We start from the raw sequence: 12,045 nt of genomic DNA on the forward strand, positions 1-12,045 counted from the left end.
CCCCCCGGACAAAAGTGGGGGGGAAGGGGTGCGTGGGGGGGCCCAATAGGATTGCTCAGTAAGGGGCCCAGAAATTTCTGATGGCGGCCCTGTGCCTGCCTCCCCCTCACTGCCTTCCAGCCTTTGTCCCATCCCCTCCCCCAAAGCCAGCCAGCCTCCCTCCCTCCCTGTCGCGCCAAATATGAGAAAGCTCAGCAACCAACACCCTGCCTACTTCCCTCCCTCCGAAGCTTGCATCCCTCCGAAGCCTACTGATGATTCTTCTGCTCCCCCCATCCGCCGCCGCTGCCGTGCCCCCTGCTACTTCCTGTCCTACAACCGCAGGAAAGGCATGTCCAGGCACCGGCCCAGAAGCCTTCTCCCCGACATCAATTCTGACATCAGAGAGGAAGTTCCGGGCCAGCCAGGCAACAATTGGCTGGCCTGGAACTTCCTCTCTGATGTCAGAATTGATGTTGGGGAGAAGGCTTCTGGGCCGGCACCGGGACATTCCTTTCCAGCTGTTGTTGGGGCAGCAGATGGGGAAGCAGGGAGAGAGCCCATTCTCCTGTGATCACCTGTCCCGTTATCCCCACACACAGCTTCGGGACGCCGTCGCTGAAAACGGGATATTTCGGCTTCCCGAAGCTGTGCGTTGGGACAACAGGACAGGGGATCAGAAAAAGGGACGGTCCCATTCAAAACAGGACGTATGATCACCTTATGGAGACAGAGACTGTGTCTGAATTCAAGAGGGCCTGGGAAAGGCATGTGGGATCTCTCGGAGAGAGAAAGAGATAATGGCTACTGCGGATGGGCAGCTCTATGACCTCAAAATGCAGATGCACAGAGCCTTAGCCTATAGGAAGAGGAGATGCAAATGTTAAGAACCTTAACCAATAGGGAGAGGAGGAGATAATGGTTACTGCTGATGAGCAGAGTAGATGGGCCATTTGGCCACTATCTGCCATCATGTTTCTATATTCTTTGCTACTGGGTGCACCAACAGTATAAGTATCGCATCTACTGGTTTCTGTATAGATCACCAAAAGCTAGGAATGCAGGTTTTGGCACAGATCACAGACCTGCATCCACTAATTAGCTAATTAGGCACTAAGAATCAATCACTGGTGTAAAGCACTTAATTGGCTGTAATTAGGAATTACACACTGATCTGCCCTATACCCTATTCTATAACATGTGTGCCTAAATTTCAGAGTATACAATTCCAAAGGGGGTGTGGCCATGGGAGGGGCATATGAGTCAGCAGTGTTCCCAGAACTTAGGCGCAGTATTATATAATACCTGCATTTCCATGCTTAACTGCCATTAGTTAGGTGCTAGCTTGTACACCAGTCTTTGGCAGGCACAAATGCTCACGTCCAAGGTTGGGCGTGAAGGGCTCGATTCTATAAATGGCACCTAAAACTTAGTCATTGAGTAGGATGGCGCTTAGGCGTGGTTCTGTAAACGTTAGGCACACTTTAAAGAATTGCATCGCGCGGCAAAGGCGTAAAGAGGGTGAGAAGTGCCCGGGGCGATGGTGCCCCTCCCCCACCCTCTTCTCCACCCCCACCCCCACCCCCATACGCTCCTTCCTTGCCCTTTCCTGCCATGCACACCCATTCCCTTCCCTTGAACCTCTTTAACGTTCCCGGTGCGAGCAGCAACCCCAACGCACCAGCGTTGGCTCTTCTTCCGACATCACTTCCTAGGTGCGGGTCCAGGAAGTGGCATCAGAGAAAGAGCTGACACTGGTGTGAACAGCAGGTTGGGGTTGCTGCTCATACCAGGAACGTTAAAAAGGAACGGGGGTAGGGGAAGGTCCCACACGCGCGGTAATGGTGGGGGGGGAGAGAAGGACAGGTGCCGGCGCCTGGGGCGGACTGCACCCCGCCCCTTCTCACTACACAACTGCCTAGCGACACCTAAAGTGGACTTAAGCATTGATAGGCGTCCTAACCGTAGGCGCACCATATTTATGCCAGGGTTTTCTTGGCTTAAATGAGCGTGACTAAATCCATAACAGGCACCTACATGACAAATATTCCCACGATCCACCCTCTAACCATTCCTACTTTCTGGTAGGCGCCTTGGACTAAGCGCCTACATCAAAGTTGTAGGTGTCTACCGAGTTAAGCACCTACCATCCAATTAAGTGCAATTTACGTCCATTATGAGGTGCTAATATGTCATCATCAGTGCCGATGAAGCCTTTTAAATAATTAAGGTCCCCCTTTTATCAAACTACGTTAGGGTTTCTTTTTTTTATCGCAGGTCGCTGAGGTAAAAGTTCCGACACTCATAGGAATTCTATGAGCGTTGGAGCTTTTACCACAGTGTCCAGCGATTAAAATAACCCTAACGCAGCTCGATAAAAGGGGGCCTAAGCCAGGCGCCCAGATCGGCTAGGCGCGCCAATCTAGGGGTCTAACTTTAGGCGTCATTTATAGAATCAGGGCCAACATGCACACTATTCTGTAAAGGCCATTCCAAGCAGAGTGCCCTTACAAAATACTAGCTTTAGCATGGATGAACCCAGCATCTAGCTTTGGGCATCATTTACCCCTCCCCCCCTCCTTTTACAAAACCACAGTGCGGTTTTTAGCCCGGCCGTGGTGATAACAGCGCCGACGTTCATATAATTCCTATCATTGGAGCTGTTACCGCCAAGGTCGGTGCTAAAAACTGCGCTACAGTTTTATAAAAAGAGGGGGGAGGAGTTTATTGGATTCCCCCATAAGCGTCGGCTGGCACTGCATATACTGTTTGCCGTGACTTAATTTCATCAGAACCAAGTTGCACAAATAAGTCAGCATTTTACACAGAAAAATGGCTTATAAAATTACCCTTGTATCATATAAATGAGTTATAGAACTAAAAACTTCATAATATAGGTGAAATACGTGAGGAAGGTTGCAAAAGTGAGAGACTCTGTCAGGAAGAGTTGTCTTTTCCCTTGGGTTGGCAAATACCATCATTATTTGGAGATTTTCTCTCTTTTACTCTAGGTCAATGAAAAGACTGGCACTGAGCCCTTTCTGTTGCCCTCTTTCACAGGGATGCCAGGCAGCCTCTCACTAAAGAACCATTGTCCATCAGTAAGTTTAGCCGGTTTCCCTTGGCTTTCCCACGCATGGCATTCATTGAAATTTTTATTGTCCAGACCCCGGCAAGACGGATAACAAGAGATTTTCTGTGCAAAGAGACTGTGATGCAACTAACCTAGGCTGACCTTGCAAAACTCCTTCTGTAGAAACAAGCCTTGTCAAGGAGCCACAGAAAGGTCGAGCCATTCAAATCCCTGTACTCACATACAGTAAAACCTTGGATTGCAAGTAACTTGGTTTGCAAGTGTTTTGCAAGACAAGCAAAACATTTTATTAAATTTTAACTTGATATACAGTGTTCCCCCAGTGGTTCGCGGTCCTGGTCATTCACGGTATTTTCTGACCGCGAACCGCTGACAAGGAGAGGGCAGCGGGAGAGGCAGGAGAGAGCAGCTGGAGTGCTGCGAGTGCAGGAAATCACTCAAAGTATGCTCCGACCACCTCTTCCTGCACTAAGTCGGGCATTATCCAATCAGGAGCTGTGTGTCAAAGCAGGAAGAGGCGGTCGGAGCGTACCACGAGTGATTTCCTGCACTCGTGGCACTCCGGCTGCTCTCCTGCTGCCCTCTTAAGGCTCCCCCATGAAAAACCGTATTCATGGTTTTTCAAGATTTGCGGGGGTTCCTGGAACGGAACCCCCGCGAATCTCGAGGGAGTACTGTACAAGCAATGTCTTGCAATACAAGTACATACATCACAACTGAGCCGATGGTGGTTCTCTCTCTGACACTGCAAGAGTGTAGTGACTTTTCTAAACAAGCAGAGTCTTGCAGTATGAATACATACAATATACACACATCACATTATCACAACTAAGCCAATGTTTTTTCTCTCTCTGACGCTGCAGGAGTGTAGTGACTGTTCTAAATGAGCGAGGTTGTGCAATACAAGTACATATAATATTTTGTATTAAAGTTTTTGGGTTGTGGAACGAATCATCTGAGTTTCCATTATTTCCTAATGGGAAATTTGCTTTGATATACGAGTGCTTTGGATTACAAGCATGCTTCTGGAACGAATTATGCTCGCAAACCAAGGTTGCGGTGTTAGCGATCTTAGTACCGCTTTAGAGCTGTTTCCTCTGTCACGGTCCCGCCCCTCCTCTGACATCAGAGGAGAGGCGGGACCACGATGGAGGAAAGAGCTCAGAAGGGCACTGAGATCGCTAGCACCGCGATCTTGTTTGCAGGCTGTTCCTGGAAGGTAAACAGTGCAGGGAGGCCAGGGGGGAAAGCGGAAGGCCAGGGGGATGGAAGCCGGATGCCGGGGGGGAGGGTAGAAGCCGACAGCAGCACTTCCCGACTGACCCTCCCCCCTCACCCTCTAGCAGGTGCGGCAGCTGCCGGCCAGCAAGAGCAGTGCTCCTCTCCTGCTTTAGGGGGCGAGGGGGGAGGGTCAGGCGAATCGGGAAGCCGATTTTTTTTTGCTTTGAACCGATTCATAAGAACATAAGAATTGCCTCTGCCGGGTCAGACCAGGGGGTCCATCGTGCCCGGCAGTCCGCTCTCGCGGTGAACCAATTCAAATCGTGAATCGGGCAGCACTAATCCACAGTCACTTAAATAATGAAATGAGTCAAGACAGTCTTATGTCCAAATAAATCAAACTAACAGGAAGTGTAACACTCATTTCCATTCACAATGAGTGTTATACTGCCTGTTAGTTTGATTTATGTAGATATAAGACTCTCTTGACTCATTTCATTATTAAAGAGATGTGGATTGATATTGCAGGGCTTCTTTGTGTACCATTATACAAAGTGTCATTCTTCAAACAACAGAAAATACCAACAGTTTGACTCATGAAGAAGGCGCTAAGGTGCCGAAACACAGGCTGTGTTGCATGTGATGTTCATATAAAACCCAACGATAACAAAAACACTGTGGAGAAGGTGATGTTCAAGATGCAGGCTTTATTAAAAGTACAGTCAGATAATCCACATGACAGGATACCTAGGACCCAACACGTTTTGTATTTCGACAAAAACTGTCTTCCTCAGGTCCTGATGCAAAAAACACGTGGATCAAATGCTAAAACCAGTCCTGGGCGAAAACTGCGCAGTTGAGAAGTCCTCAATAGCGGGAGACTTCTCAACTGCACAATATTAAATATTGAACTAAGGCCAGTACTGGGCAGACTTGCACGGTCTGTGTATGTGTATGGCCGTTTGGTGGGGGATGGGCTAGGGAGGGCTTCAGTGGCTGGGAGGGTGTAGATGGGCTGGAGTAGGTTTTAACGGAGATTTCGGCAGTTGGAACCCATGCACAGTACCGGGTAGAGTTTTGGATTCTTACCCAGAAATAGCTAAGAAGAAAAAATTTAAATTGAATCAGGTTGGGCAGACTGGATGGACCATTCGGGTCTTTATCTGCCGTCATCTACTATGTTACTATGTTACTATGAATTTTCGCCCAGGACTGGTTTTAGCATTTGATCCACGTGTTTTTTTTGCATTAGGACCTTCAGGGACCCCTGAGGAATACAGTTTTTGTCGAAACACGGACTATGTTGGGTCCATAGTCCCCAACAACTTGGGTCCTAGATATCCTGTCATGTGGATTATCTGACTGTACACTTCCCCCTCCATATTCGCGGGGGTTAGGAGCAGAGCCGGGCTGTGAATATTAAAAAAACCCCGAATAATATTCGGGCTAGTTCTGCCCCTAACCCCCACTTCCCCTGGCTATTTTAAGCCCTGAAAGCCCCCCCCTTAAGCCTTACCTGGTGGTCTAGCGGGTTTTCGGGCAGGAGTGATCTTCCCATGCTCCTGCCCCGTGCAGATCACTCACAGGAAATGGCTGCCATGAGCTCCCGTAGTCTCTCGAGCCATTTCCACTAGACCACCCGGTAAGGCTTAAGGGTGGGGGGGGGGGCTGTAATTTTAGGTTTAAAATTGCAAATAAGTGAATCTGTAGATACGGAATTTGCGAATATGGACGGGGAAGTGTACTGTTAATAAAGCCTGTATCTTGAACATCCCCTTAAGAACATAAAAACATAAGTAATGCCTCTGCTGGGTCAGACCAGAGGATGAGACTATAAACATTGTTTTTGGATACTACACTCAGGAAGAAGAGTCATCTTTCTGACCCTACTTGTTGCTCTTTTTATTCCTATATGCTATATAAGTAGGGTCAATGTTCTCCATTTTTTGTGTGATTTTGAACCTAGTACCAGTGAAGGCAGGTGTGACTGGGGTGGGGGGGGTACTGCTCTTGCCTAGACCCTACTAGACCCCAGGGAATTATGAGGGTGAGCTTGGGGAGGGGGTTAGGGGCAGGCAAGGCCTTCCAGAGAGCCCATTATCATTTTAGGGTATTTCCATATGGGGGAGCTTTCATGGAAGGGGAAATCCAGGGAGGGTTTTCTGCTTGGTGGGGGGGGGGGGTTGTCTTAATAGGGAGTACAAGGGGGTACAATTTATGAAGGGTCATTTGAGAGTGCGGTTCATGAAGGCATTTAGTTGAACTGTGGCTGGCCTCTTTAAAATATGCCTGGCAGTATCGGACCATGGCTTTGCAGCCCAATGCTCCTAGGATGATTGGATAATTTTGCTTATGAGGTGACCCATTTGCTATGGGAATTAGTAACCTGAGGTCCTGAGCTACCAGCGGTTGCTGATTCCCAAGGTAAATAAAAGTGCACTAAAATCCCAAATAAAAGGGGCAGTTATTAAGGTAATTTACAACAGTAACATAAGTAATTTCTCCTTTAATGAGTGTTAAAGGACTCTAACACATCTTATATTACTGTAATGCATGTTAGTTTAAGTTTGTATGGGTTACATAATAATGAGATGTATAACATGCAAATGCATGCAAAATAAATCATTACTATGTAAATTCAATAATATGACTTATTCCTAGAAAAATACCTCTGTCTCGGGAACATTGTGTCCCCCTAGTGGTAGTACTGTGAAGTGGTAGTACTTCTAGAGGTCACTGGTGCCATTTTGAAACTGGTGCCAGAAGGGGCAGGCACCAACCCAATAGATACCATGGATTAAGAGGGAAAGTGTTCTTTGTATAGGAGAAAGTATGTACTTGGAGTTTTTCTTGGCCCGGGGAAGTACTTCGAATGGTCAGCTTCAGGGTATCCAGGGGAGAACTTGGTGGGTCTTAACAGTGTGGGGGGGGGGGGGAGATACAATTCAGGGAAAGAAGGAGAGAGCAGCATCTCATTGCAAGCACTATCATCTTTAAGAGGTGGCTTAGGAGCATTGGGCCATGGCTTTGCTGTCTGATACTCTTGGGATGAAACAATAACACTGCTTGCAAGATTGATTGAAAGTTGCTTTGCTGTTATACTGTGGGAATGAGTAACCTGCAGTACTCAACTACTGCCAGTTGGTGGCTCCCTCAGTAAAGTAACGAGTGATAGATAAAAGTCAAACTTTTACACCTTGAGAAGCTACAGCCTTAGCACCCTGAGGTTGTGGGTTCAAACCCACGCTGCTCCTTATGACCCTGATCAAGTCACTTAATCCCCCCATTGTCCCAGGTACACTAGATAGATTGTGAGCCCACCAGGACAGACAAGGACAAATGTTTGAATACCTGAATAAATTCATGTAAACCATTCTGAGCTCCACTGGGAGAGCAGTATAGAAAATTGAATACATAAATAAATAATGGTGTAGAGTTGTTTCATGCGTATATGGAGTGGAGGAGGTGACCTAATGGTTAGAGCTGCTTCTTCAGCACCCTGAGATTGGTAGAGAATGACATGGTGACAGAATTTGTCTGAGTTTTGGAAGTCCCCGACCTCGGGGCCGTGTCTGGAGGGCGTCTGCACATGCGTGGATGTCAACACGATGATGCCATATGCATGCATGCACAGACATGGTCCTGAGCTCAGGAAGGCTCGTGTGGAGCTGGGGGGGGGTGGGGGGGAAGAATAGGGCAGAGCTGGAGGCAGAATGGGGCTGAGGCTGGAGCGGAACCAGGTGTAGGGTTACCAGACATCTGGATTTCCCCGGACATGCTCTCCTTTTCAAGGACATCTCCAGGGGTCCAGACGGCTTTTCAAAACCCGGGTTTTGAAAAGCCTCCTCTAAATCGTGTCAGGCAGAAGGAAATCCAAGCATGTGTGGATTTCCTCCTGCCTAAAGGGAGTAGGCAGTGGGGGAGGGGCTTGGGCATAATGGGGCGGGGCTGGATGAAACTGGGCGGGCTTGGGGGGTGGGTTTATTAAAGTTTCAAGTTTATTAAAAAAAAATTTAAACTGCTTAATCAGGTTTCTAAGCGGTGTACAATATCAAATTTACATAAAAACAATTTAAAAGACAGGGGTGCTAGACAAAACCAAAGTGGCTTAATAAGACACATAATAAGACATATGGACTTACACTTCCCCCTCCCCATTCGCGGTTCCTGCACTCGCGGTTTCATATAATCGCGATTTTTTTCTGGGGAGGGGGAAAATAAAAAAATCAGTCTTAATGTAAAAATAATCCATCTTTTTTTCCTCCCTGCTGCCTTCCCGGCCTTACCTGGTGGTCAAGAGGGCTTTCGGGGCAGGAGCGATCTTCCTACGCTCCTGCCCCGTGCAGGTCGCCATGAGGAAATGGCTGCTGGGAGTTCCTGTAGTCTCTCGAGACTACGTCGGGAACTCCCTACAGCCATTTCCTCATGGCGATCTGCACGGGGCAGGAGCGTAGGAAGATCGCTCCTGCCCCGAAAGCCCTCTAGACCACCAGGTAAGGTCGGGAAGGCGGCAGGAGGTGGGGGTGGGTCAGAGCTGGATAATCACGTTTTTTTCAGCATTTACGGTCCAGCTTTGCCCGTATTCCCCGTGAATGACGTGGGAGAAGTGTACTTCAAACATTAGGAAAGACAGGGAAGAATACAATCGTGCAAAAAAAGCAAAACAAAAAAGGAAAATACAATAGGTTAGGGTAAAAGGTGATAAAATTTTGTTTGTTTTTGTCCTTAAGATGACAGGTGTTGTCCAAAGGCATCCTGGAACAAAAATGTTTTTAATTTTGATTTGAATTGTTTTATTTCGGATTCACTGCGCAAATGATTGGGCAGCGAATTCCAGAGAGTGGGGGCGGTGACAGCAAAATTATTGGAACGCAACATGTTGATTAGTTTTAAAGAAGGTATGACGAGAAGATTTTGTGACAATGAACGAAGCGATTTTAAAGAATTATTCGGAATTAAAAGTCTGTTAATAAACTCCGGTTGATTATTTAGTCTTGTTGTGAAGGTTAAAAGTAAAATTTTATAACTAATTCTATGTTCAATGGGTAACCAATGTACACTGAATAGGAGAGGTGAGACATGATCGTATTTCTTGGCACCACAAATGATCTTAATAGCTGTGTTTTGCACAATCTGAAGTCGTCTAATTTCCTTTTTTGTAATGCCTTTATAAAGGGCATTACAGTAGTCTATGCAAGAGTTTACTAGAGAATGGATCAGTGTATTCAAAGAAGCTGGTTCTAGTAACTAGGGAGTCTGGATGTTACTAACCAGTAGCCTCTTTTTTCATAGAGGAAATCTGGCAACCCTATTCGTATTCATGAGGTGAGATACGGTGCTCCTTTGTACTGCCAAACTGCTACAGATTCTGTGCTGTTAAAACAAACGTCGGAAACATCATACTAAACAGATCCTGCACCACTTCAAACTCGGTCTGCCTTTATATGCTGTTGTCCCCTGCATTGTGCCACAGAACGAATCAAAGACCCACATCTGGATCTTGGCAGATAATCCAGAATAAATGAGGACTCTCACTTTCGGATAGAGAGCCTGCATCTCCGGCAACATTGCTTCTTACTGTGGCTCTTGCCCCAGATAAAAACTGGCTGCTTAGATTGTTCTTTAGAAACAAAATGAAAGAATTTCTTGGACATAAAATATTAATGTTTCCAGACTTGGCACGGGAAACCCAGAGAAGAAGACGAGAGTTTCTTTTGTTGAAACCAGGAGTTATATCTCTTGGTGGGACTTTTTTTCTTAGACATCCTTGTAAATGTGTAATACAATATCACATGAAGAAATATGTATTCTTTGAACCATTCCAGTTGACAGCCTTTTTGGTAGGAACTCGGCTGGATGAAGGAAAATCAAAATCAAAGTGAAGTGCATTTGAATAATGATATCCTTCCTCAGCCAAGGGATCTTGTTTTCTAAATATTTGAATTGATAGTTGTTAGTATTTGTTACTAAGTCCGCCTTATCCTTCTTGGATCTAATTTTGAGGACTTGAGCTGAATTTAAGCTAAAAATTTTTATTTTATTTTACTTGATTATCATGTATTTTACTTTTGAGTATTATTTTCCTGCTTTTCTTCAACTTTCTGTACAAGTGGATACTTGATTTATAACATGTAAAAATTTGATAAATAAATAATTTTTTTTTAAAAATGAGGACTCTCCTTCCTTCATCTCGCTTCCCCCAGTCATCATTCCTCCCTTCCCTCTTGTTTTCTGTTTCTCTCTATCTCATGCTCCTGAATCAGGATGTTTCCTGATACAAGGCCTATGATTGCATTATGAAGCATGCTTACTGACCAGAACACTTCACGTCTCTCTTTTCCACTTTACTGAGCAGAGAAATAGGAAGAGAATTCACGCAACATATTTTTGTCTTGAATTTAATCAGAGCTAAATTGATTATTGGGACACTGCAAACATAGTAACTGTGCCTGAAGGTCACTGACATGCCGCCGTGGTGTGCAAAAAGTCTGGAACCACTTGTGAATTTCGCATCCTTTCAACTTTCTGGCCTTTTATTTTAATTTCTTTGTTGACCCAATAGATTTGTGTGTGCTACACTATAAGGGATACATTTGGCTATTAGGGTCAACTTTTTAAGATCACTTGTTTCTAATTTTACAGTTTTGTTGATACTGGAACATAGCCACGGTAACTTTTGCAGATCATGTTTCAAAACTGGATCGAGGCTGTCCAATCGGCATGTGCTTATTTCTGACCAATCAGGAGGTTGCTTTGATCAGCCACTCACAGTCCAGAGTTTTAGGTAACAGGGAAGCTATAAAAAGCGCAACTTTTTGAATTTCATACCCGCTTTGCAACAGCCACAAACAAAACTCGGAATCTGACATTGGAGGAGCGTGTTCGTGTGTCAGTGATGAGCGAGGAAGGATTTTCGTGCCGCCAGATTGCCAGCAACGTCGGCTGCAGTCACAGCGCAATAGTAAAGACTGTACAAAAAGAAAGCAACGGGTTCATGAGCCTCGGTCCGGTCATCCACGTGCATCATTATGCCAAGACCATGCACTTTGACGCATTTCATTGACCAGTCACAAGTTGACCTCACCCCAGCTATTGCGTGAGTGGTCAGACGAGTGTCATGTCAGTGTCAGCTCATCAACAGTTTGTCACCGGTGCCTGCAATTTGGTCTGTGGGGATGCAAAGCATGCAACAAGCCACTGATGACTGTCATCTTAAGGCGCAACCGTATTGAGTGGGCGTGGAAGCACTCAAGCTGGACATGTAAAATGCAGGAAAAGATGCTTTTCAGCAATGAAAGCACCTTCTGTCTGTTTGGTAATCAGGCCCACACCTATGTGAGGAGGTTGTCTGGAGAGGAGTTCAAGTCTGAGTGGCTTAACCTCACTGTGAAGCATCCTTTGAAGGTCATGGTCTGGGGCTGCATGGCTGCTAGTGTCGTCAGACATCTGCACCTCATCAATGGAATGGTCAATGGGACCAAGTACATCACAGTACCGCAAAAGTACACGGTGCCATCAGCTCAGCAGCTGTTTCCAGGCCAGTTCCTGTTCCAAGATGACAACGCACCTTGCCGTCGCTTCAAACAAGTGATCAACTGGAAGCATCAGAGCAACATCGAGTCAATTGACTGGCCTGTCCAATCTCCGGATCTGAATTCGATCGAGAACTTGTGGCACAAAGTGGCCTGGGAGATATCCAAGAAACATCCAACATTAAAACATGAGTTGACCGGGTCACCCATTGCAGCCTG

General features: G+C 46.1%; 1 protein-coding gene and 1 long non-coding RNA gene across 6 annotated transcripts in view; one reads left to right on the top strand and one right to left on the bottom strand.

Moving 5' to 3' along the window:
• USH1G (USH1 protein network component sans) overlaps positions 1-12,045 on the bottom strand; it is a 49,247-nt gene that overhangs the window by 31,400 nt on the left and 5,802 nt on the right. The window lies entirely within an intron of this gene.
• LOC117367391 overlaps positions 1-12,045 on the top strand; it is an 85,014-nt gene that overhangs the window by 14,650 nt on the left and 58,319 nt on the right. Inside the window, exon 3 of one of the 3 annotated variants that reach the window (XR_004540758.1) lies at positions 9,587-9,972. The exons of the other annotated variants lie outside the window; for them this stretch is intronic. This is a non-coding gene — a long non-coding RNA (uncharacterized LOC117367391). Of the gene's footprint in view, positions 1-9,586; positions 9,973-12,045 lie in introns of those variants that run through there. 3 annotated transcript variants of the gene reach the window in all.

The sequence above is a fragment of the Geotrypetes seraphini genome, chromosome 10 (genome assembly GCF_902459505.1).
Source record: "Geotrypetes seraphini chromosome 10, aGeoSer1.1, whole genome shotgun sequence".
Lineage (NCBI taxonomy): Eukaryota > Metazoa > Chordata > Amphibia > Gymnophiona > Dermophiidae > Geotrypetes > Geotrypetes seraphini.